Here is a 25,234-nt window from a genome sequence, read left to right as displayed (position 1 = left end):
TATAAAAACTCACAACACCGTGCCCTGACCCCTCTCACTTTCTGAGATCGCCCACACGCTGTCTCTGGAGTGTTTATCTCCCTAAATAAACCTCTTTCACTTAATGAAAAAAAACAGAAATTCAGCATCTGAGGCCCCAGTTTGGGCCTAATGAATCAGAATCTGCATTTTAACAAGGCTACAAGGTGATTTGTATGTATATTATAACTTTAAAAGTAGTGCCTTAAATGAGACTTAATTAAAAGCTTTTGAACAGCAAAGGAAACCACAAACAAAATGAAAAGACAACCTACAGACTGGGAGAAAATATTGGTAAACAATGCTACAGATAAGGGATTAATTTGCAAAATAGAAAAAGTTTAAAATATATATATATATAAACAACAACAACAACAAAAAAAAAACAATAAAAAATGGGCAGAAGACCTAAGTAGACATTTTTTTGAAAGAAGACATACAGATGGTCAACAGATACATGAAAAGATGCTCAACATCACTAATTATTACAGAGATGTAAATCAAAACTACAATGAAATATTATCTCACATCAGTCAGAATGGTCATCATCAAAAAGTTTACAAATGATGAATGCAGGAGAGGGTGTGGAAAGAAAGGAATCTTCCTACACTGTTGGTGGGAATGTAAATTGGTGCAGCCACTATGAAAAAGAGTATGGAGATTCCTTAAAAAACTAAAAGCAAAGGAGAAAAGGAAAGATATAAGCATCTGAATGGAGAGTTCCAAAGAATAGCAAGAAGAGATAAGAAAGCCTTCTTCAGTGATCAGTGCAAAGAAATAGAGGAAAACAACAGAATGGGAAAGACTAGAGATCTCTTCAAGAAAATTAGAGATACCAAGAGAACATTTCATGCAAAGATGGGCTCAATAAAGGACAGAAATGGTATGGACCTAACAGAAACAGAAGATATTAAGAAGAGGTGGCAAGAATACACAGAAGAACTGTACAAAAAAGATCTTCACGACCCAGATAATCATGATGATGTGATCACTAATCTAGAGCCAGACATCCTGGAATGTGAAGTCAAGTGGGCCTTAGAAAGCATCACTATGAACAAAGCTAGTGGAGATGATGGAATTCCAGTGGAGCTGTTTCAAATCCTGAAAGATGATGCTGTGAAAGTGCTGCACTCAATATGCCAGCAAATTTGGAAAACTCAGCAGTGGCCACAGGACTGGAAAAGGTCAGTTTTCATTCCAATTCCAAAGAAAGGCAATGCCAAAGAATGCTCAAACTACCGCACAAATGTACTCATCTCACATGCTAGTAAAGTAATGCTCAAAATTCTCCAAGCCAGACTTCAGCAATACGTGAACCGTGAACTCCCTGATGTTCAAGCTGGTTTTAGAAAAGGCAGAGGAACCAGAGATCAAATTGCCAACATCTGCTGGATTATCAAAAAAGCAAGAGAGTTCCAGAAAAACATCTCTTTCTGCTTTATTGACTATGCCAAAGCCTTTGACTGTGTGGATCACAATAAACTGTGGAAATTTCTGAAAAAGACGGGCATACTAGACCACCTGACCTGCCTCTTGAGAAACTTGTATGCAGGTCAGGAAGCAACAGTTAGAACTGGACATGGAACAACAGATTGGTTCCAAATAGGAAAAGGAGTATGTCAAGGCTGTATATTGTCACCCTGCTTATTTAACTTATATGCAGAGTACATCATGAGAAATGCTGGGCTGGAAGAAACACAAGCTGGAATCAAGATTGCCGGGAGAAATCTCAATAACCTCAGATATGCAGATGACACCACCTTTATGGCAGAAAGTGAAGAAGAACTAAAAAGCCTCTTGATGAAAGTGAAAGAGGAGAGTGAAAAAGTTGGCTTAAAGCTCAACATTCAGAAAACGAAGATCATGGCATCTGGTCCCATCACTTTATGTCAAATAGATGGGGAAACAGCGGAAACAGTGTCAGACTTTATTTTCTTGGGCTCCAAAATCACTGTAGATGGTGACTGCAGCCATGAAATTAAAAGACGCTTACTCCTTGGAAGAAAAGTTGTGACCAACCTAGATAGTATATTCAAAAGCAGAGACATTACTTTGCCGACTAAGGTCCGTCTAGCCAAGGCTATGGTTTTTCCTGTGGTCATGTATGGATGTGAGAGTTGGACTGTGAAGAAGGCTGAGTGCCGAAGAATTGCTGCGTTTGAACTGTGGTATTGGAGAAGACTCTTGAGAGTCCCTTGGACTGCAAGGAGATCCAACCAGTCCATTCGGAAGGAGATCAACCCTGGGATTTCTTTGGAAGGACTGATGTTGAAGCTGAAACTCCAGTACTTTGGCCACCTCATGCGAAGAGTTGATTCATTGGAAAAGACTCTGATGCTGGGAGGGATTGGGGGCAGGAGGAGAAGGGGACAACCGAGGATGAGATGGCTGGATGGCATCACTGACTTGATGGACCTGAGTCTGAGTGAACTCCGGGAGTTGGTGATGGACAGGGAGGCCTGGCGTGCTGCGATTCATGGGGTTGCAAAGAGTTGGACACGACTGAGCGACTGAACTGAACTGACTAATATTATCCTGCAATTCCACTCCTGGGTGTATTATCTGGAAAAAACTCTAAGGATACATACACCCCAGTGTTCACAGCAGCACTATTTACAATAGCCAAGACACAGAAGTAACCTAAGTGTCCAGGGACTGACGAATGGGAAAAAACGATGCGGTATATACATACGGTGGAATATTATTCAGCCATAACAATGAAATAATGCCATTTGCAGCAACATGGATAGACCTAAAGATTATGTATGTCAGAGAAAGACAATATCATATGATATCACTTACATGTGAAACCTTAAAAAATGATATAAACACACATTTATAAAACAGAAATAGACTCAAGACATAGAAAACAAACTGATGGTTATGAGAGGGAATTTAGGGGGCTGGAGATAAATTAGGAGTTTGGGATTAACAGACACACACTACTGTATATAAGATAGGTAACCAATAAGGACCTACTATATAGCACAGATAACTATATGCAATGACTTATTATAACCTATAATGGAAAAGACTCTGAAAATATACACAAAGGTATAACTGAATCACTTTGCTGTACACCTGAACCTAACAAAACATTGTAGTTCAGTTCAGTCGCTCAGTTGTGTCCAACTCTTTGCCATCCCATGGACTGCAGCATGCCAGGCCTCCCTGTCCATCACCACCTCATGGAGTTCACTCAAACTCATGTCCATTGAGTCAGTGATGCCATCCAACCATCTCATCCTCTGTTGTCCCCTTCTTCTCCCGCCTTCAATCTTTCCCAGCATCAGAGTCTTTTCTCATGAGTCAGCTCTTCACATCAGGTGGCCAGTATTAGAGTTTCAACTTAAGCATCAAGTCCTTCCAATGAATATTCAGGACTGATTTCCTTTAGGATGCACAGGTTGGACCTCCTTGCAGTCCAAGGGACTCTCAAGAGTCTTCTCCAACACCACAGTTCAAAAGCATCAATTCTTCAGTGCTCAGCTTTCTTTATAGTCCAGCTCTCACATCCATACATGACTACCAGAAAAACCATAGCCTTGACTAGACGAACCTTTGCTGACAACGTAATGTCTCTGCTTTTGAATATGCAGTCTAGGTGGGTCAAAACTTTCCTTCCAAGGAGTAAGCGTCTTTTAATTTCATGGCTGCAGTCACCATCTACAGTGATTTTGGAGCCCCCAAAAATAAAGTTTGCCACTGTTTCCTCTGTTACCCCATCTATTTGACATAAAGTAATGGGACTGGATGTCATGATCTTAGTTTTCTGAATGTTGAGCCTTAAGCCAACTTTTTCACTCTTCTCTTTCACTTTCAGAGGCTCTTTAGTTCTTCACTTTCTGCCAGAAAAGTGGTATCAACTGCATATCTGAGGGTATTGATATTTCTCCCAGCAATCTTGATTCCAGCTTGTGCTTCATCCAGCCCAGCTTTTACCATGATGTACTCTGCATATAAGTTAAATAAGCAGGGTGACAATATACAGCCTTGACGTACTCCTTTTCCTATTTGGAACCAATCGGTTGTTCCATGTCCAGTTCTAGCTGTTTCTTCCTGACCTGCATACAGATTTCTCAGGAGGCAGGTCAGGTGGTCTGCTATTCCCATCTTTTTCAGAAATTTCCAGTTTATTGTGATCCACACAGTCAAAGGCTTTGGCATAGTCAATAAAGCAGAAAGAGATGTTTTTATGGAAGTCACTTGCTTTTTCCATAATCCAGCTGATGTTGGCAATTTGATCTCTGGTTCCTCTGCCTTTTCTAAAACCAGCTTGAACATCAGGAAGTTCATGGTTCACATATTGTTGAAGCCTGGTTTGGAGAATTTTGAGCATTTCTTTACTCGCGTGTGAGATGAGTGCAACTGTGTGGTAGTTTGAACATTCTTTGGCATAACCTTTCTTTGGGATTGGAATGAAAACTGACCTTTTCCAGTCCTGTGGCCTCTGCTGAGTTTTCCAAATTTGCTGGCATATTGAGTGCAACACTTTCACAGCATCATCTTTTAGGATTTGAAATAGCTCCACTGGAATTCTATCACCTCCACTAGCTTTGTTTGTAGTGATGCTTCCTAAGGTCCACTTGACTCCCATTCCAGGGTGTCTGGCTCTAGGTGAGTGATCACACCATTGTTATTATCTGGGTCATGAAGATATTTTTTGTACAGTTCTGTGTATTCTTGCCACCTCTTAATATCTTCTGCTTCTGGTAGGTCCAGACCATTTCTGTCCTTTATTGAGCCCATCTTTGCATGAAATGTTTCCTTGGTATCTCTAATTTTCTTGAGGAGATCTCTAGTCTTTCTCATTCTATTGTTTTCCTCTATTTCTTTGCATTGATCTCTGAGGAAGGCTTTCTTATCTCTCCTTGCTATTCTTTGGAACTCTGCATTCAAATGGGTATATATTTCCTTTTCTCCTTTGCCTTTTGCTTCTCTTCTTTTCACAGCTATTTGTAAGGCCTCCTCAGACAGCCATTTTGCTTTTTTGCATTTCTTCTTCTTGGGGATCGTCTTGATCCCTATCTCCTGTATAATGTCACAAACCTCCATCCATAGTTCAGCAGGCACTCTGTCTATCAGATCTAGTCCCTTAAATCTATTTCTCACTTCCACTGTATAACAGTAAGAGATTTCATTTAGGTCATACCTGAATAGTCTAGTGGTTTTCCCTACTTTCTTCAATTTAAGTCTGAATTTGGCAATAAGCAGTTCATGATCTGAGCTACAGTCAGCTCCCAGTCTTGTTTTTGCTGACTGTATAGAACTTCTCCACCTTTGGCTGCAAAGAAATCCAAGATCAAACTGTCAGCAGCCTTGGCTCCCTCTGAGGGCTAAAGGAAAGTCAGTTCCGTGCTTTCTCCTGGCTTCGGTGGCCTTTGTCATCCCCTGGCTTGCAGATGGCATTCTTCTGTGTCTTCACCTGGTCTTTCCTCTCTGCAAGTCTATCTACAACCAAATTTAGTCTTTTTATAAGGACACCAGTCATTTTGCATTAGGGCTCACTCTAGTGACCACATCTTAACTTAACCATCTGCAAAACTCTATTTCCAAATAAGGGACTGGGATTAGGAATTCAACATCTTTTGGGGGGGACAAAATGCAATCCTTAGCATGACCTTTGACCCCTCAACTTGAAAATGATTAGGTATTAGTGAAACAAGCTGGGCATTTCAGGTGGTAGAACCAGAGTTAGTAAAGGCTAGGTAATGAAACGAGCATAAGGAATCACATCTCTCAGTAACCACAGTTAAAGGATAAGAGCAAACGGAAGGTGAGGGAAGGAAGGAGGCAGATTTACTAGAAAATTAAGGAGGTCTAAAAATGCTGCAACAGAACTGAACTTTTCATTCTGCAGGCAATGAAGACCCAAATGGAGGGCTCCAACCTTCAGTGATGTGGCCTGGTTTCCAGCTCCCTGGAAGCAGGACGCAGAGCAGACTGAGCTGGCCTCTGGAGTCAAGTCACCAGTGAAGAGGTCACTACACTGGTCTCTGTGAGAGATGAGGAGGGCCTAAGCTGGGGCAATTCAGACAGGATGAAGAGTGGGGGAAATGAGAGTCGTGAGGAGATGGTGATGTCAGCCCTGGGCTTGTTGCTTAGTCTGCTTATGGGGGGAAAACCGACCTCAGGGGCAGCATGTTGGACTTGGGACTTGTGTTCCTTCAAGAAGAGAGTTTGGCCCAATGAGAAAGCAAGACAAAGGATGCTCCCCCTCTACACCCCGAATGCCTGGTAATCAACCTACGGACACATCAGCAGGGCTTTCTGGCAACATTCAGACACAGTTGCAGCAGGAGAAACACTCGTGACTCTTCTGGGATTCAGATCAAAGAGTAAAGAGGAAGAACCTGGAATGAAAGGCAGTCTCTATCTCACCAGAAACTTTAGGAATCAGCTTAGAATCTTATCTTCCCCAAACCTTGGAGGTGAGCCAGCTCTTAAAGAAGGGTATTGGAAGAAAAACACCCAAGTATCAAATGGCTCAGACGATTTGATAAACACTTGTGCTTGCTGGGAGGCAAGGCTGCTCTGGGAGTCCCTTCATGGCTGGGAAGTTAGAGAGCATTGCTCTAGTCCACATTCAGTCTCCCTCTCTGTAAGCCGTTGGTTCTGCATCCACTTACCTGCTGAACACAAGGTTTGGCGGCTTTGGACTGTGGTAAGGCATGCCTCAGCGTGATGCAGAAAGCTCCCAAATTGCATGTGGTTCTTGTAGGGTCCTTGAGCCAAGTCCTCTCCTAAGTTAACTGACAACACAGATAACTTAAGTGACAAAGAGAAATGACATAGCAGCTAAAACTGAGAAATTTCTCATGATTACACCCTCCTAGCTTAGACACTTTTTCTGTAAAAGTCCAGATAATAAATATTTTAGATTTTGTGGACCACATACACTCTCTATCCATATTATTTGCTTTTAGTGTTTTTTTCTAACAGCACTTTAAAAATGTAAAAAAATCATTTTTAGTTTGTGGGCTGCACGATATCAGGGTACAGACGATAGTTTACTGACCCCCGGCTTAAAGCTGACCCATGAAGCCACGGAAAATAACAGATATGCAATCTATCTTGCTTAATCACTTGAGACATTTGAGTTTTTATTCTCACCTCTTTCCACCATAGAGTCTGATTCATTGGCTCTTGCAGTTAGCTGACATGAGAACTCTCCAAGAATTCAGAAGCAAAGCTTGTGTGGCCTGCCTTCTTATAAACAAACACACTCTAAGGTCTGAGGTGCAAAGTGATTGATGTACAGGAAGCAAAAGGCCTCTAGTCTTCCACTCACTACCTTAAAACCCTGACCACTATCTTTTTTTTTTTTTTTTTTTAACTTTTTGGCCTCACCCTGTGGCACATGCGGTCTTGGTTCCCCAACCAAGGATTGAACTTGCGTCCCCTCCATTGGAAGCATGAAGTCTTAACCCCTGGACAGCCAGGAAAGTCCCATGAGCACTAGTAAGGAAAGAGGAGCCCCACTGAGAAGTGTAAGAAAAGGCCTGCCTCTGAGATGGCATGACTTTACGTTCCCCAAACAGTCATGGGTTATGCTTCCAATTAGCTCCAACCCTCCCTACATCCTGCAGAGAAACTCTTGGCCAGTTCACAAGTGTTAGGTGTTACATTAGTAGCACACATCATGGTATCGATACAACAGGCCTGGTGTTTGCTTTCTGACTCATGGACATGGTTTCCGTGGAACTACAAGCACGCAACCCCAACAATGCCCAGTCTGTTCAAGGTACAGACTATTTTAGGAGCGTCTGGCTTAAAGCAGAGTAGATTAAATGGAAATAATCAGAGAAAGAAGAATTACAAAAAAAGTTTTATGCATAGATCTCAGTTCCAAACCCAAATCTCTATTCTAACATCAAACAATACAGATACTACTATGAATTTATATGGATGCAATGGGGTGAACTGGAGTTAGTGAACTCTAGCATATATGCAAAGACAACAATATATGATGATAAATAAAGCCCTGGGTGTTTGTGTATTTTATCCTAGAAGCATTGATAAAACAGTTGATTTGAGCATATGCAAAGACAGATATTTGCCTGGAAATTGACAGAGGAAACAAAAACAGACTGTGTACCCTTCACGCCAAGGAAATTGTCTTCTCCTTTCCTTCTCACCCCCCAGCCCTGCTAGAACCCTGCTCTCAGGTGCTAAACTCCGTTCTCGGTTTACAGTGAGCATCCTGCCAAGAACCGAGAGGCAAACAATGTGCCTGTCATTCGAGCATCTGGGAATCGTTTTGTCACATGAGCCCAGACAAAGCCACACTCACCACAGGTCAGACTGCTCCTCGGCTATATACATGGGTGTTTCTCCGTGTGCCTCGGAATCCCCTCAGCGTGACCTCACCATTGTGTTGTCCACAAAAGTATCAGCTGAAAAATAAAGGCCCACTCTTCAGCTATTGTATTGCTGGCTTGTTTTATGTCCAGAAATATTCTATTTAAATACAGCTTTTGTAGAACTTGGAAAATGCTCACTATAATTGCTAAAATATCAATGTAAACCCTCTTGGCTTTGGGATTTAAATATATCCATGAGCTACTATCGAACTGCGCAAGTTGAAAATTGTGTGCAAAGAAATAAAAGTGACAAATATGGTAGGAACATACAATAGTACAAATGATGAAAAGTAAATTGCCCTTTGAATTATGCTCATTTAACAACTGAAAACATCGTACTGCACATAAGGGATTTTATGAGGCATAGCATTTTAACTGCTGTTTCTCAGTGCAGCCCTCTATCCATTCCATCTCCCTCTAAAATGCCATAACCCAATGCCCTGCAACTGTGAAGGAAGGACAAATTTTGAGTTATAAAGCTGGGCTCTGCCACGTACAGCTGCCTTCTTAGAATAGTACAGCCCACTGCCAAAATAAATGAACAGCATCTTTTTGTGGAACTTACTGTCAGAAACCCTCTAGCCTCACGTCTACAAGCTTGATTGGTAACAGAAGCAACCCAAGGAAAACTATGTGATGCCTGCTCTCTGCTTAATGGTGCCGTCTGTGCATTTGTTATTCAGACCCAGATTTTCATAGCAACCATTGAATACGCAAAGTTGAATTTAGGGATGCCAGAGTTAATTAACACCAGCTCCATTTGATGGCAAGCTTTGTAAACAATCAGGATTCTAACTTCTCTAGACTTGAATTTGGGAGCCTGACAATTTTTATCCCTTGGAGTTAGGAATTTTGTATAAAGTATAAATAGTTGATATCAGGTCATATTTACTTGCCAAAAGATGGAACACCAATTGGTAAGGATGCCTGCACACCTACAGGCTACTGGATGAAGGAGGATTTTCATTTTTCATGGTTGGCAGTAATACCTCGTTTAAATTCAGAGGGAGGCCCAGGCTTTCCCTCTGTGGAGGGGCAATAATCTGAGGCAGGCTCTTCAGAAATCCTAGGCTGTGACTTCCTTTTGCTGATCTTCCTTGCACACACTTCAAGAATGACTACTACTTTGCTGTTCTCAGTGACCATGCAGTTGGATGCAACAGAAGAGGGTTTCATTTTTTCCATGTTATACGCTGTGCCCTGAAGATACTGCAGAGGTTTAGCATCTTGCCAAAAGCAAATTTCCCCCATATTCTCCCCAGTCTACGTACTTCACAGCTCCATACAAACTGTTCCCCTTACACAAAACTCTCAGTTGCCACAGAAACACCCATCTCTTATCTGATACCTGGCATTTGAGACTCAGCACTTCCAAGTTTAGAAACCAGGCAGCTTCTGCTCTCTGAAATGAGACAAGACTCCAGTGAATTTTCATTTTTCCAGAGGTTGAATGTCCGGGTTGCTGCTCTTCCTCTGGCCACTTGCCTTTGGCATTTTGCTGCCCATTCAGGCACTGCCACCAGAGCCTGGGCAAGAGAAGTAAATGAAGTTAGGATTCAAATCTGCCAATTTGGTTCCTCCTTAGATTCTGCCTGGTAAAAGATTTGGCCAAGAAGGGTGCCATGTCTAAACCTTTTTTTTTGTAATTGGAGGATAATTGCTTTACAATATTGTGCTAGTTTTCACTGTACAATAACATCAATCAGCTATACACATACACATATCCCCTTCCTCTTCAGCCTCCCTCCCACTGCCCCAGCCCACTCCTCGAGGTCATCACGGAGCTCTGAGCTGTGTTCCCTATGTTTCTAAACTATTTTAAAGTGTAAATTATCTATGGGTTGTAGCCATTTGACAACTTGAAAGTCAGGGACTAAAACGATTTTTAAACCTTTCGAAAATGAACAACTTACTCCAACAAACTAGGAGGACTGTGGACAAGTCAGGAGCCAAAGAAAACGAATCAAGAACCTGAAAATGGAGAAAGCTGAAAACTGTGTTGCTGGACCTAGACAAGGAAAGGCTCAGTGCAGTTTCCTGATGCGCAATGTGAAGGGGTTACATTGAATGAGAGCTGCAGTTCCTTCCAGCTGTGACTTTCTGCAGCGTTTCAGCTGAGCATGAGATTATTATTTATTTCTGTATAGAGCGGCAATTACAAGGAAAGACCTGGGCACTCAGGGCAGGGCTGTTTTGCTTTTCTTCTGCCAGGAAACTGCTCTTTCTAAGGCTGTGAGAGATATCCAAAGAGTCATTATGAACCCACCTGTACCATGTGAGCACCTACTATTCACCAGGCACTCTGCTAGGGACCAGGATACAAAGGCGAATAGGACCCAGACTCTGCCTCCAAGGAGCCCAGAATCTGGTGAGGGAGACAAATGTTAAAAACCACCCAAATACAATATAGTAAGTGCTGCACTAGAGATGACATAAGAAATATTATGAGTTACACGAAAGAGCAAAAACTCTTATGGGATAAGGCGAGGCAAAGAAAAGGATGCAAGGGCATTTATGAGTGAGAAGTAGGAGGAATGGGAGCAGCTTGTGTGGCTGTAGTGGGGCAAGAAGGTAAGCACAGCTACATGACTGGAGATGAAACTGGAAACAGTTTAAAATAGCTTATACAGCTCGCTAATTAATGTGGATGTCATCTTCAAGGCAGTAGTTCTTGACTGGTGGTAAGTCATCATGGCAAGAAATCAAGAATTCATTGTCTACAGATTGAATGTATCTTATGTTTCTGGATAGATATTATCAGTCAATTGTATGTCAATGCTTTATTTCTTTTTTCAAGTTTTTTTAAAATTTTATTTATTTTAATTGGAGGCTAATTACTTTACAATATTGTATTGGTTTTGCCATACATCAACATGAATCTGCCACGGGTGTACAGCTGTTCCCCATCCTGAACCCACCTCCCACCTCCCTCCCCATAATAAATTGTAAACTGTTGCTGAATTCAAAGTAGCTTTTAATTTAGGTAATCTCTCAATTAACAGGTGAAAAGAGTATAGCTATCATTGACATGAAAAAAAAAACCATGCAAAAAGGATTGGGAACTACTATTTTGGGTGATAAAAAAATAATTACTTTAAATAAGGGCATGATTACTTTAAATAATGCAGCATGGTTTAAATCATTCACTGTAGGAATGAATGAATTTTGGAATAATCACTCTAAAAGATATTCCAGGATGAATATGAGTGCAGTGAAAGGAAGCTGCTCAAGTTGAACAAGGAAAAGAGCTTTGACAGTAACAGGAAGAGACAGAGGAGAGGATATGTAGAGAGTAGAAATAAAAGGATTTGTTGACAGATTGGATAGACTGGAGAGAGAAGGAGAAGAGAGTAAGGACCACTCCCGGGTTTCCCATTTGGACTGTGAAATGCAAGTGGGACACACAGGAAACAGAACTGTTGGAGAGGATAGGAAGCTTGGTTTGGGATATGTTCACAGAGGTGCCTGAAGGACAGAGAAGTGGAGTCCTTAATAGGAGATAAGGAATATGAGTTGGAACCCCAGGACAGAGGCAGAGGCCACAGGTTAAGTGATTTCCACAGATACCCAGTGGAAATCACGAGAATAATTAGGAGAGGTAATGGAAACCTTAAGAGTGGATGACATTGCTCAGAGAGACTTGTTAAGGAGCTTAGAAAAGAATGCTATGAAACAGCAAACTTTAGGGCTGGGCAGTAGAAGAGTCCTGACAAAGGCGGCAAAAGACGCAACAGGATCTGAGGGGACAGGGAGACAGAAACTCTGGAAGAGATGGCAAAAGCCTAAACATCACAGAAGTAAATTAAAAGGGAATAAAAAAGAAAGCAACAAGTTCTGGCCACCAAGGGGCCCTGGTGACCTGTAAGAACCCCTCAGGAAAGGAATCGGCAGAGAATCCAGAGCACAGGGCATTGGGTAATGAGTTGTAAAGGGAGGAAAAGGAGGCCAGGAATGAAAGGAAAAGAAAGAGAGGTACAGGACAGTAGATTGAGGAAATAGCAAACAAGGAAAATGATTTCAGACCCGAGGAAACATGAGTGTACAGGTTTCAACCAAGGAGAGGTTGTCAAGGGAGACGAATTATGAAGACATGAAAAAGGAAGGTGTCAACTGACAGAGCCAGTCCCAGAACCAATGAATGGGTTGATCGTGATTACCTCTCCTCCCCAGCAACCTGGACACACTGCTAGTTCTTCCCCCGGGCTGGCAGAGAATTTTCACACCACTGTGCCACCGCTGTGGTATAAAATCACTTAATCCGTGGCCTCACATTGTTCTATCAGCTAGAAATGACTTGCCCACTTGCCCTGCCTTCTCTGTCTTCCATTTGCACTCACCCTTCTGACCCAGAGCAAATTCTGCCCTCCTCTGAGAATCCCGCCTGATTTCCCCTGCAAGTCCCAGTCCTACAAAACGAGACGAACCTGCTGGATACTGTCATCACAGACTTTATTTGTACTGCCATCATCATTTTCCTCTCTGTTTCCCCCAGTAGAATGTGAGCTCCTCAGGGCAGGGATTTTGTCATAATATGCTTTGTATCTCAATTGCCTAGCCTGTTATCTGATTGACAGGGGCAGGGAACTGTAATTGCATACTCACTTTGGAGGGTGCTTCAATCCCAGCAAACTCTGTTACACATGTAAGATGATCTTCCTCTTACAGAGGAGGAAGCTAAAATTCAAAAACTCTAAACAAGTTGCTGAAGGTCACATTATCAATAGTAATAAGGGAGGGTGGCGCTTTCCTCGTGGCTCAGTCGTAAAGACTCTGCCTGCCAATGCAGGAGACACGGGTTCGATCCCTGATCCAGGAAGATCCCACAGGCCGCAAAACTAAGCCCATGTGCCACAACTTTTGAGCTTGTGCTCTAGAGCCCAGGAGCTACAGCTACTGGAGCCTGTATGACCTAGAGCCTACGCTCCAAGAGAAGTCACCGCAAAAAGCCCGTGCACCACCGCAGAGTGGCCCCTGCTCACCACAACTGGAGAAAAGCCTGCACAGCAATGAAGACCCAGCCCAGCCAATAATAAACAGAATCTTTTAAAAAAGTCTTCTTGTTTAAAAATACTTAAAATAACAGTAACAATGCAGTCGTAGCAAATACAGATCATGTTACCCCACCAGGCACTGCTTTGGGTTCCAAAGGAGAAAAAAAGACAAAATTCAATTGATATGGCCCTTACAGTTTCATGCCTTTTAGCTTCAACAGCCCCACAATTGCATCTAATCAATCCTTTTATGCTTTTCAGAGTATCTCGTTAACACAATCCCCACATATTTGACCAACACATTCTTCTTCCTCTCATTGAGTAGCCATCCTACCACTTCATTACCCTCAGCACATAATTACTGACCCAAGCTCAAGGGTAACCTCTTCCCCAAGCTTGTGTGTACTCAATTCTGCAATTTAATCTCAAAAGGTGCAGTTAATTGTGGGATCTAAGTCACATGCATATAGCCAATCTGTTAAGAAGACTGAGAGGAATAGGTGTGTTTGGTTATCTTCCTATACCTTGTGATAGAGGACCCCTGGAAGGGAGAGAGAATGGCTGTTGAACAAGCTAATCTTCAGTTTCTTCCCTATATGGACTGCTTACCTCTCAAATTTAGCATATCCCAAATTAAAACAACATCTTCCGATAAGTCAGATTTCCAATCTCATATTTTTGTGAGATTTTCTGATTTCACATAGAATTTCTGTCAACCCAAACAAAAAAATTAAGTCAACTCTTTTCTCTTTATCAGCTGTGTCCAGTCTTTTACAAAGACTCAGTGTTTCCTTTGAGAGGAACTGTTCGTGGACACACACTTTCTGCTCCATCCCTCATGTCCCTATCCTATCAAGGGTCTCACTGCCCCAGTGTAAGACTGCTGCCATTGACTCCCAGCCTGTGTACATGCCTCCAAGCTCAATCTCTTCCAAACGTCTTTTGTAAAGTCAGGCATACTTCTGAAGCATGGCTTTCATGATGGCAACTTCTGGTCAAAATGAATTGTTAACACAGGAGAAAAAACATGTAATGTTTGATTAACAATTCCTAATGCTTGTATATGTATGAAAGACATACATATACCATACATACAAGAAAAACTAAAACCGGTATTGTCAATCTAAAGTTTGCAAGTTTCTAAAGTATGCAAGGACAATCTACTAATTACAAAACATTTGGAACTGAATTGAGAAATTCTGTAGAAGGTGATAAGGGCTTCCCTGGTGGCTCAGTGGTAAAGAATCCACCTGCCAATGCAGAAGACGTGGGTTTGATCCCTGGGTCAGGAAGATCCCCTGGAGAAGGAAATGGCCACCCGCTCCAGTATTCCTGCCTGGGAAATCCCATGGACAGAGGTGCCTGGTGGGCTACAGTCCACGAGTCGCAAAAGAGTTGGACACGACTAAGTGACTAAAAAACAACAAAAAATAGAAGGTGACAAATTTTTGCCACTTAAAATTGAACAAACCACAGTCTGAAAGGCAAAGACATGTTTCTTTCCCACTTCCTGCATGACATTCTGGAATGTACTTCAGAAAATCACGCAGCTGTCACTGTACTGCTTTTTGGAGTAGCACATTACATTCCCCTCATATCCTCAAAACTATTCTAAGTGTGTCCCCTACTGTGTCCTTCTAGAACTATTGCTCCCAGCCTACAACAAGGTGGGATATAGAAAAATGGGCGTGGTGAACATGCCTCCCATTACCCAGAGTGCTCAGACCAGATGGAGGCAGAGACAACCCTACTACTGGTGTGGCAGAAACTTCTCATTGCCACCACCCTCCCCCCGCCCCAATATCAATTCTTTCTTCTTCTCTGGTAAGAATCTATAGCCAGATGACGGCTTCCAAGAAAAGGAACCATCACCTACTCTTCACCTAGGTATCCCCATGAATGAAGTTCTCACCAGTGGCCTTTAAGACAAAGGTGCTCGTGCATCTTTAAGAGACAGCTGGTGTATTCTCTTTACCCCTTATTCTTCATCCTCTTTCCCACAAAACTTCCCAGGTGGCACCAGTGATAAAGAATTTGCCTGCCAATGCAGGAGACACAAGCGACATGGGTTCAATCTCTAGGTTGGGAAGATCCCCTAGAGAAGGAAATGGCAACCCACTCCAGGATTCTTGCCTGGAAAAATCCCATGGACAGAGGAGCTTGGTGGGCTACAGTCCATGGGGTTGCATAGTCGGACATGACTGAGTCCACACACACACATTTGTGCAAAATAAAATTGAAAAGCTAAAAATTGAAGGTTAGGCGATGATTTCTTAAGCAAATGCAGACACCAAACCCAGGTATGACAATATTAATTTCAAACAATTGAAAGTTAAAGCAAAAGACATTAGAAAGGACAAGGACGATCATATTCCTTTATAAAGATCAATGATTGGGATCTGCTACTAAGTAACAAAGCATCAAAATACGTAAGATAGAAACAATTAAAAATTACAAGGAGGACTTCCCTGGTGATCCAGTGGTTGGAGTCTGCCTGCCAATGCAGGGGACATGGGTTCAATCCCTGGTCTGGGCAGATTCCACATATGTTGGGGCAACTAACCCAAAGCACCACAACTAATGAATCCTGAGAGCCCTAGAGTCCATGTTCTGCAACAAGAGAAGCCACTGCAGTGAGAAACACGAGTGCCTCAAGGAGGGAGTACCTCCCTCTTACCATAGAGAAAGCCTGCACACTGCAATGGAAACCTAGCCAAGTCTAATAAAATTCAATAAAAAATTATAAGAAGTCAATAGACATAAAACTAGAGCGACCTTTTTGATAAGTCAGGTAGACTAAAAATAAATGCAATGAATTCTGGAATTACAAATTAAACCATTAAAAATCTAGGTGAAAAATTAGCTGATCTGAGAGTGGGTAAATCTAAAAACAATGGAACAACAGAAAAAAGAAAGATTTGTCTATGTAATTTAAAAATACGTAATCCAAAAAAAAGGCAAATGATGTACTAGAAAAAGTTATAACAGGTACAACAGACAAAAGGTAAAATTCTGAATTTATGAAGGTCTCATAAATAAGTATCAGAGATACTAACATTTGATGCTGCTGCTGCTGCTGCTGCTGCTAAGTCACTTCAGTCGTGTCCGACTCTGTGCGACCCCACAGACGGCAGCCCACCAGGCACCCCCGTCCTTGGGATTCTCCAGGCAAGAACACTGGAGTGGGCTGCCATTTCCTTCTTCAATGCATGAAAGTGAAAAGTGAAAGGGAAGTCGCTCAGTCGTGTCCGACTGTTAGCGACCCCATGGACTACAGCCTACCAGGCTCCTCTGTCCATGGGATTTTCCAGGCAAGAGTACTGGAGTGGGGTGCCATTGCCTTCTCCAACATCTATGCTAGTTCTATCTAATTGTTCTAAATCCGCACTGTCCAATAGGGTAGCCACTAACCACAAGACGGCTTGAAACAAGGCTAGTGTCAGTGTTAAAATGATACTATTTGGGGTATATTTGGCTAAAAAATTTTTATTATTAAAACAACTTTTCATTAAAATTATTTTACCTGTTTCTTTTTACTTGTTTAATGTTGATACTAGAAAATTTTAAATTACATACATGGCTCATGTTAGGTCTTTATTGAAAAGGGCTGTTTTAGAATAATGATTAAGAAAACAAAGAAAAAATTCACAAAACAACAAATACAATAAACTAGGTACAAAAAATTGTTAGTACCTCACTTATAATCCAAGAAATACAAATTGAAACGAGATACCATTTTTTCTTTGAAACGGACAAAGTTAAAAAAAAAAAAAAGACCTTACTGTTGGCAAAGTTTCCATGAAATGGAAGGCCCATAAAATGGAAACTCTCATATAGTGCTGATGAGAGTATAAATTAATTCAACCTTTCTTGAAAGCCATTTGGCAATATGAATCAAGAATCTTAAAAACACTTATACTCTTTGACCTAATGTCTCTGTTTCTAGGAATTCAGCCTAAATAAATAATTTTTAATGCAATTAAAGCTTTTGTATAAGGATATCCATCACAGTGCTAATTCTAATAGTGAAAAGTTGGAAACAAATAGACAACAACAGAGAAACTGTTAGGTATATCATGGTTCTACCTTATTCACATTCTATAGCCTTAAAAAATTGTTTTTAAATCTAATGATGAGGAAAATGTTCACAACAAACTGAAAAAAGCAGGACTTATTTTACAGTATAAAGAACACTGTATTTATGTACATATCATGCATAGAAACACTATTTCATAACTTTAATATCTTAATTTCCTAGTTTATAACACCTTTCACAAGGTTAGGATCAAAGTTAGATAACGCAAAAAAGGCTCTAAGTGGGTATCTCTGGGTAGTAGAATCATTTTATTTTCATCTTTATACTTTCCTGGGTTTTTTCCTCTAAAATATTCATGAGTATGTACTATTTTAAAAACAAGAAGAGAACAATCCCTTTTATGAAAGTATCTAGGCCACATCAATCCCCACCCTCTCTCAGGTTGCAAGCCCTCTATGAACCAGAGCCCTTTTCCTTTCCAAATTTATTTCCCACGGCTGCCATTAGTCATGTCAGAGTTCCCTCCATGCCACGTCTGTCCTCGCCTCCCTTCCCCTAATGTGGCCTGACTTCCCACTGAGCACATGCAGCTCAGAACATTCACAAACCCTCTCATTTATTCCACCAAACAATCCTGAAAGGTGGTTATTATTATCTGCGCTGTAAAGAGAGAAGGGGGAGAGGAAATGGTGTTTTTTTTCACTAACCTACAATTTCACCCACCCTTACCTTCTGCACAACTGTTTTTCACCTCCACTCCCTGAGTGACAAGGAGCAAGTTACTTAACTTCCCTAAGGTCGGCTTCTGACATGCAAAAGGGGGCAACAATGGTACAACCCCCACGGAGCTGCTGTGAGGACGTTGGGATGTAACTACTCAGTTCTCTTAGCCCACTGCCTGGCCTCCTCCTACCATTACTGACCCTTTTCAGTTGGACCCCAACAAGACACCTCCTGCCGGGTATCTCAGGCTAGCGAGAACTAGTCCGGTGCAGACGCAAAGGAAACCTTTCTTAGCTCAGAAAATGGACAGCCAGAAGCTCGGGCTCTAGAGCACAAGCGCATCCCACAGGTTGTGGCCCCGGCTGCCTTATAGGGATCTCGCCAGAGGGGGCGGATTTCTCGCGGCGCTGGCACAAGTGCGCTGCTCTGCTTCCAGAGAGCCGCGCTGAGCACTCCTCTGCACGCTGCCTGCTGCCACCGCCGCCATCTTGACTGGAGCGTTGTGCTCAGCGCTTCTGCACAGGCCTGGCCAGAACTGAGTTACAGGAAACAGCTATCTCCCACCGGGAACTCTGGTCTAAAGGGCTGGGTGCGAGGCCTCTGCATGTGGCCCCTTGTGAGCAAGTGAAACCAGACTCAGCACAAAGGATTTTTTTTTTTTAAAGTTTAGACCTTATTTCATTACTCAGATTCCTTTTTATATTTCCCAGGAATTGTTAATGGGCTTTGCCGGTGACACTGCCAGCTCAAGTCCCTCCTTGCCTTCCAGCTCTCTCCAGCTCCTAAGACCCATGCCTTTCTCTGCCTTCTCTACTCTTCCTTAACACAGGGCTTGGTGGTTCTGTGTGTTAGTTGTGATTCCCCAACTGCACCACAAGCTCCCACCAGGGAAAGGCAGAGCCATTTCCACTCCACCCCCACTCCACCGCCCGTCTCCCTCTCCCACCACACTGAGCACTGTGGAACATTCTAGACTTCAACGTCTAATTGCTTGAAAAATATTTAATTGCTTGAAAAGTCAGTAGCATTAGCTCACGTGTCAGGTCTTGGGCAAACTGAAAATTTCATATAGGGTGAGCAACCAGTCACAAGGATTTAATAGGCTTCTCCCAGAACATTCTTACAAGCCAAAGATTGAGGAGAGGCACATCCACTTTACTCAAGCAAACCTAAAGCACCTGCATATTGCCATGGGCTGGATACATCCATTGCCTTAATTAGCAGGGACTCCCCAGGGAAGTTCAGGTGGTGCTAGTGGTAAATAACCCACCTGACAGTGCAGAAGACCTAAGGAACTCCGGTTTGATCCCTGGGTCAGGAAGATCCGCTGGAAGAGAAGATGGCAACCCACTCTGGTATTCTTGCCTGGAGAATCCCATGGACAGAGGAACTACAGTCCATGGGGTTGCAAAGAGTCCAACGTTCCTGAAGCGAACTTAGCACACACAAGTTAACCAGTTTTCTAGCTAACTAATTTCCTCTCCTTCCAATCCTGACCCCAAATATCATATGCTGGATATCAGAGAGATACGGCCTCTCCACGAAGAAGCTCACAAAAGGGATTCCTTCAGATGAGCCCCACTGGTCCCTGGGTCAGCGCATTCTCAGCCCATCACCCACAATGCCTCTGGCTGAGGACTCATTCCCCACTGGGCAGACATGATCCAAGATCAGGATGAGTCTGATATGATACTAAGTTATTAACCATCCAAGGAAAAAAACAAAAAAAAACTAATTTGCTTAGTACACACTTTTAACTAAGGTAGTACTTATAAGAGATAGTTACTGAGATGAAAAGAGAAGTTAGTTTAGGGGAAGCAAAAAACGTAGATACCCAGAATATCTCATCTTCAAACAGATTCAACAAATATTTTCTGAGCGTCTGTTTGGTGCCAGGCACAGTCTGGGACACTAGGCACACAGCAGCATTACTGTTGCTAAACTCCCACAAGCCTACCCTGCTCCTTGCCACCCGTCTCCCCTCACCACACCCCACGATGATTCAGAACCCTACATTTATCCACAAGCCTGCCTCCCTTGACAGCTTGGTGAAGAGTGATGTGGACACAGAAGGAAACCAATAAATATTTGTTGAAGGAATGAATTGGCAAGGAATCCAAGCTTTTGGTTTCCCCACGCCTTGAGCACAGGACACACAGAGTGAGAAACATTCCCTGGGCCCCTGGGAGGTAGGATCCTACAGAGCTGCTCACAGCATCACCTGGAAGTGGGGAGGACGGATTCTTTACTGAAGGAGCCGCACACACATGCACCAGGGGGCAGAGTGAGCAGTACTTTTGGAGTTGGCCGGGAGCTGGTGCCTTTTCAAGAGAGTCCTCCTGGAGCCGTCTGAGACCTCCCAGTAGAACAACAACATATTTTCTGTGCTTCTCGGCACATTCATGTTTCTAGTCAAAGTACGGTATCTCTGAAATCCAGCGTGTGATGTCCAGGTCAGGATGGGAAGCGGAGGAAGGCAGTGAGCTGGAAAGTTGGGATTCCTCAGGAAATGTGGATAATTCATCCTACCCTTTTGGTTGGGGAGGCTGAAGGAACAGTCACTGCTGCTGGAAGACTGTGTAACACAATTCCACTGTCTGAGGCGCTTTCCCCTCAGTGTCTGAATGGCCAGCCCCATGAAGCTGACAGTAATCCAATAACTGGGAGGCATTCTTAGTTTTATGTCCCAAGAAGAATGTGTAACATTTAGAGGACAGTAAACCCCAGGCCCACAATGTTCCATTAGACTCTTCCTTACTAGGCAGTAGGCACCACTTGGGCACTCTAAGCCTAGCATTATCAGGAAATAATTGAGAAATACAAACTGAAAGAATTCTGCTACAAATGGTATTTATTACTTCAAAAGAGAGAAGTGTTTTCCCTTTTATGGAATCGAAGATATCCATTTTTTGAAAATGTTTTCCTAGCACATTACAAATTACTTCAGAGTTGGGAAATGCTCCTTGCTAGGAAGAGGCTGTGTGCTCTGAGGATTGGTCCTGACTCCTGATTGAGAATGTTGTTTATTTGGGCAACTACATTCTTCAGTCAGTAAGGCCTGGGGAGTTTACTATTAATCCCAAATGTAAACCCCAGTTAGAGTTGCTGGTTACAAAAGCTGATTACTATTTAACTCTCATGTTCACAGCACATCTTGCAAATGCCTCCAATAAATGAGAAAACAGTGCTTACAAGCAATGCTGACTGAGGTGACCTACATTACTGCGCCTTCGATCTTTTCTCCTACCTCGAGTCTCTCCATTGACTGTCCCAGAAGACACCTGAGGGTTTAGCCTAAAGATGAACTTGCACCAATCTGGGGGGTGGAGGTGGGGGTGGGGGGCCAGGGGGGAACACAGGAAGTTGTGCCTGACGGCTGGCCTGGTGATTGCATGCTCCCTTCCTGTTTTAAAGAATTGCTATCTGGACAGGAATTGAACCAGAAGAACCATAGATACACATGGAGTTAGCATTGCCAGATTTAGCGAAACAGACAAAAACTAGTGTATGTGACATATACAATATAGTCCCTGTTGATCTGAGGTTCAACTTGAACTGGGCATCCACACAACCCTCCACTGAACAGATAACTCAGACTTGCAGGAGACAAGGGCTGTAGAAGGATGAGGCCTTCAAAATCCCTAAGGGAAAGGTCCTCAAGATTTCTAGGGCAGCCACAAGTACCCAAAGTAGAGGTGAAGAGTCTGAGACTCCTAGAGGGCAAAGGTTAGTCCATCCCATGAGCCTGGCACCCCTGGTCCCCCTGGTTCCCCTGGCCAGCAGTGGGCAGTGGGAGAGGAATCAAAGAAAAGGAGATAGCCAGAAGGGTATGCCCTTTCCTTTTCCTGCAAGCTCCTCTCTTCACGTGTTCTTTTTCCTCCTCTCCCTTTCGACTCTCCTCCTCCTCGCCCCAGTATCCCCTAAAGCCAAACAAATCCCGAAAAACAAAAAGTAAAAAAAGAAAACAAAACCAAAAAACACCTTTTTTTCCACTGTGCTTTTCACGTAGATTTCCAACCTACGACGTGCAGACATGATTGAAGCAATTAACCCTGAGGTGTGAGAGACGCTTCACTAGGATTTGCAGTCACCAGTCAGGAGGCGAGACTGGTGCGGGAGGGGTGGTGGGGCCCCAAGAGGAGGGCGCCCCCAGCCGCCATCCCCAGGGGCTCCCGCGGCCGCTGCTGTTTATCAAGCTGCTCACAGGAAGGGCTTCACAAAATAAAAATCAACTTTCCAGTTGCAGCCCTGACAAGTCCCAGAACAGCCAGCTCCCGGCTCCCACACACGCACCCCTTGTGCCCTCTCTGGCTTTCAATTCCAACTCCCCATTACATGGGAGTCCCCACCTGCTGCCCCATGAAGCTGCTCTTCCTCTTGTAACGAGAATGTCCATCTCGGGTTTTATTTCCTCCCGAGAAGCCTGAGGAAGCTTCAGGTGGGTTTCCATGTCAACCTTCACTGAAATCCAAACATTTGACTTTCTCAAAGGCAGTTTAACCTCTGCCACCACATCCTTAGAGGGGCAGAGGATTTTTTCCCAAGGCTTAAAAAAAAAAAGACTAGAGCTTTCAAAAGACTCAGGCTTCTGGGGGATTCTATTCACAGAGTGATAACACATCTTGAAACAGGATATTTATAATTTGTTTGGTTTCACGTTTATCCTCCCAAAGCTAAACAGTAATGGCTGAGAGCTATGAAAACACTTAGGTAACAAGAGGGGCCAGAGCAGAGATAAAAAGGATAATTGGAAACAGAGAAGCTGCTTCAAGTCGCACCTTCTTGAAGGCTCATAGCTCGGCAGGCTGGAAAGCTCAGGACAGGCCGCAGCATCCTTCCATTCTGGGCATTCCTCAGCCTCCCCTCTTCCAAGGTTTACTTATGCAAGCTTAGCTGCAATTTTCCATAGATCCTTGGCCTGGTCCCAGGCCACCTTCCCAGGGAAGAAGCCAGCAGGGATGGGAGCTTGGGGGAGAACAAACACAGGTTCCAAGCTCTGGAACAGGCCACCTGGAAATGAAAGAGAACCTGTCGAGATAAGGGATTTACCCAGGCCAGGGTGCACTGTGGGAAGGGGGCAGGGCAGGAGAGGAACAGCCTCACATGCCCAACCATCAGATGATGAAACTGGGAGGTAATAAATGGGTCTAGTGAGGCCACACGTGGAATGGTATGTTCCTCATGGCCTCACAGGGAAGAGGCACACACTGAGTTGGCTGCCATTCAGAGAAGAGCAATTAGGATGATTAAGAGGCCAGAGGGAGTGACTTAGGGGGAGAGATTAAAAGAATTAAACATGTATACCTTGGCTAAGCTCAAAGCAGAGGGAATGTGGAAACTCTATAAGCATCCTCAGAACATAAACATGAGGAGAACATGGAATTGTTTCACATAGTCCCTGAGGGATGTAACTGGAAGTAATAGGATGGAGGAAAAGAAAACTGAACTACCTGTTGGAGAAAGCTTCTGAATAGGTCCAGATCAACTCTGACATTCAAGAAGTGTCAGTCACACCAAATGTTCTTGAAAACAAAGTCAACAAGGGGAGGAACAATGTGATAGGAGAGAAATAAATGCATGTAACAGAGACGCTGTGAAAGGGAAAATATAATAACACAAGACAATTCCTTATAGGGCATAGTCAAAGTCTTTGGAGGCTCCCTACTAACTGCAATTGATTATTGGATGTCTTAGCTTGGCATTCAAGGCCCTCTCCCACTGGCCTGAGCTCACCCTCCTAAAATGACTTCTCATCAGTTCTCAACGTTAAGCATATCTCCTGAAGTTTCCTGCTGTGTTTCCTCCTTTGTTTATGAAACCCCCCAACCTGGAATTCCTCCCCTGACTCCCACTGTCCAGCTATTGAAATCTTACTCATTATTTAGAATCTACTTAAACCCTGCCTGCTCTGGCGACCCTGATCAATCCCAGTACTCTTCCCGCTCCCTCCTTCCCAGAACCCATTTTGGCAGCTGTGACAAACCACTTGTTTTGTCAGCTAATAGGTTCATGTAGCACTGGAGACATCATGAACTGGAATGCGTTATCTTCTCTCTCATCCTTTGCCACCAGCTTTTTGATCCTTCTTTGACAGTTCTTCCCTCCATGGTGAACCAGAATTCATATAACACTAGGATCCTGTCCTGCTTTCCTCCTTCCTACCACTCCAGAAAAAACTCTTTCTTTTTTCTGACTTTCAGATGCTGGTGCTCCCCAGAACTTGTTCTCAGCCACCTCTTTTCTCAGTCTGCATTCTCCCTGGAAGATCACTTCCAATCTTGGGGCTGCAAGGACTCTCTCAACACTAATAATTCACAAGTCTCTGTCCAGCTCAGTTGCTTCTCCTGTGCACCAGGCTTCTTACTGGGCATCTCAAGTTGGAGGTTACATGTGCTCTTCAACATATCCCAGGTACAGATCTGAACTCAATGTCTTCTACTTCAAACCTGCTTCTACTCTTTTCAAGAGAATGCCCTCAACTAGAAATCTCCCTATCACCCCAAATGAAAATCTCCGAAGTGCCCTCCTTGGCTCATTCCTGCCCCTCCTCCACAATCAATCAATCATCTCAATCAGTCACCAAGTTCAGTTTATTCTGTCATGCCTTTGTGTCTGCCCAGGACTGCCCCCAAACTCCCCTCTACTTATCTGGTGATAGTACTTACCTCCTTGACCACTGATGAGAGCACATCCCTTAGACACAGTACTTCTCCCGTTGCATCCAGAGATGAGCCCAGATGTAAGCATATGATCCAAGCCTGGTCAAAAACAGATTTTCCTGAGCCCCTACATTTTGAAGCTGTTCTGAATCACAGAGAGCAGGACTCCTTGGTTTCATCAGACGCTGCAAAGACATGATTTCACAGCCACCAACAGGTCATGTAACCAGGCCTGAAAGAGTGAACAGCTAACTTCCAAAGATAAGAATAAAAATAGAAAGAGATGGCAGGATGCCATCCCCCAAACCAGCTGTGACAGGGCCAGTGGCTTCCTTGCATTTCCATGATTTGTTTACAGGAGCCAAAAAATTCCCCACCTTTAACAGAGCTTCTTAGAGGTCATTTCTGTCTCTTTGAGAGTTCCTATTAATATAAAAAAAAATC

At 43.2% G+C, this 25,234-nt stretch overlaps 1 long non-coding RNA gene across 1 annotated transcript in view; it reads right to left on the bottom strand.

Moving 5' to 3' along the window:
- The window catches only part of LOC138421876 (uncharacterized), a 114,185-nt gene extending 89,171 nt beyond the window's left edge, over positions 1 to 25,014 (bottom strand). Inside the window, exons 1-4 of the long non-coding RNA XR_011249662.1 lie at positions 24,797 to 25,014; positions 9,730 to 9,783; positions 8,312 to 8,414; positions 6,648 to 6,770 (exon numbers count right to left, since the gene is read on the bottom strand). This is a non-coding gene — a long non-coding RNA (uncharacterized lncRNA). The remainder of the gene's footprint in view (positions 1 to 6,647; positions 6,771 to 8,311; positions 8,415 to 9,729; positions 9,784 to 24,796) is intronic.
- Positions 25,015 to 25,234: the final 220 nt, after the last annotated feature.

The sequence above is a fragment of the Ovis canadensis genome, chromosome 16 (genome assembly GCF_042477335.2).
Source record: "Ovis canadensis isolate MfBH-ARS-UI-01 breed Bighorn chromosome 16, ARS-UI_OviCan_v2, whole genome shotgun sequence".
NCBI lineage: Eukaryota > Metazoa > Chordata > Mammalia > Artiodactyla > Bovidae > Ovis > Ovis canadensis.
This window is presented reverse-complemented; position numbering and strand designations above follow the sequence as displayed.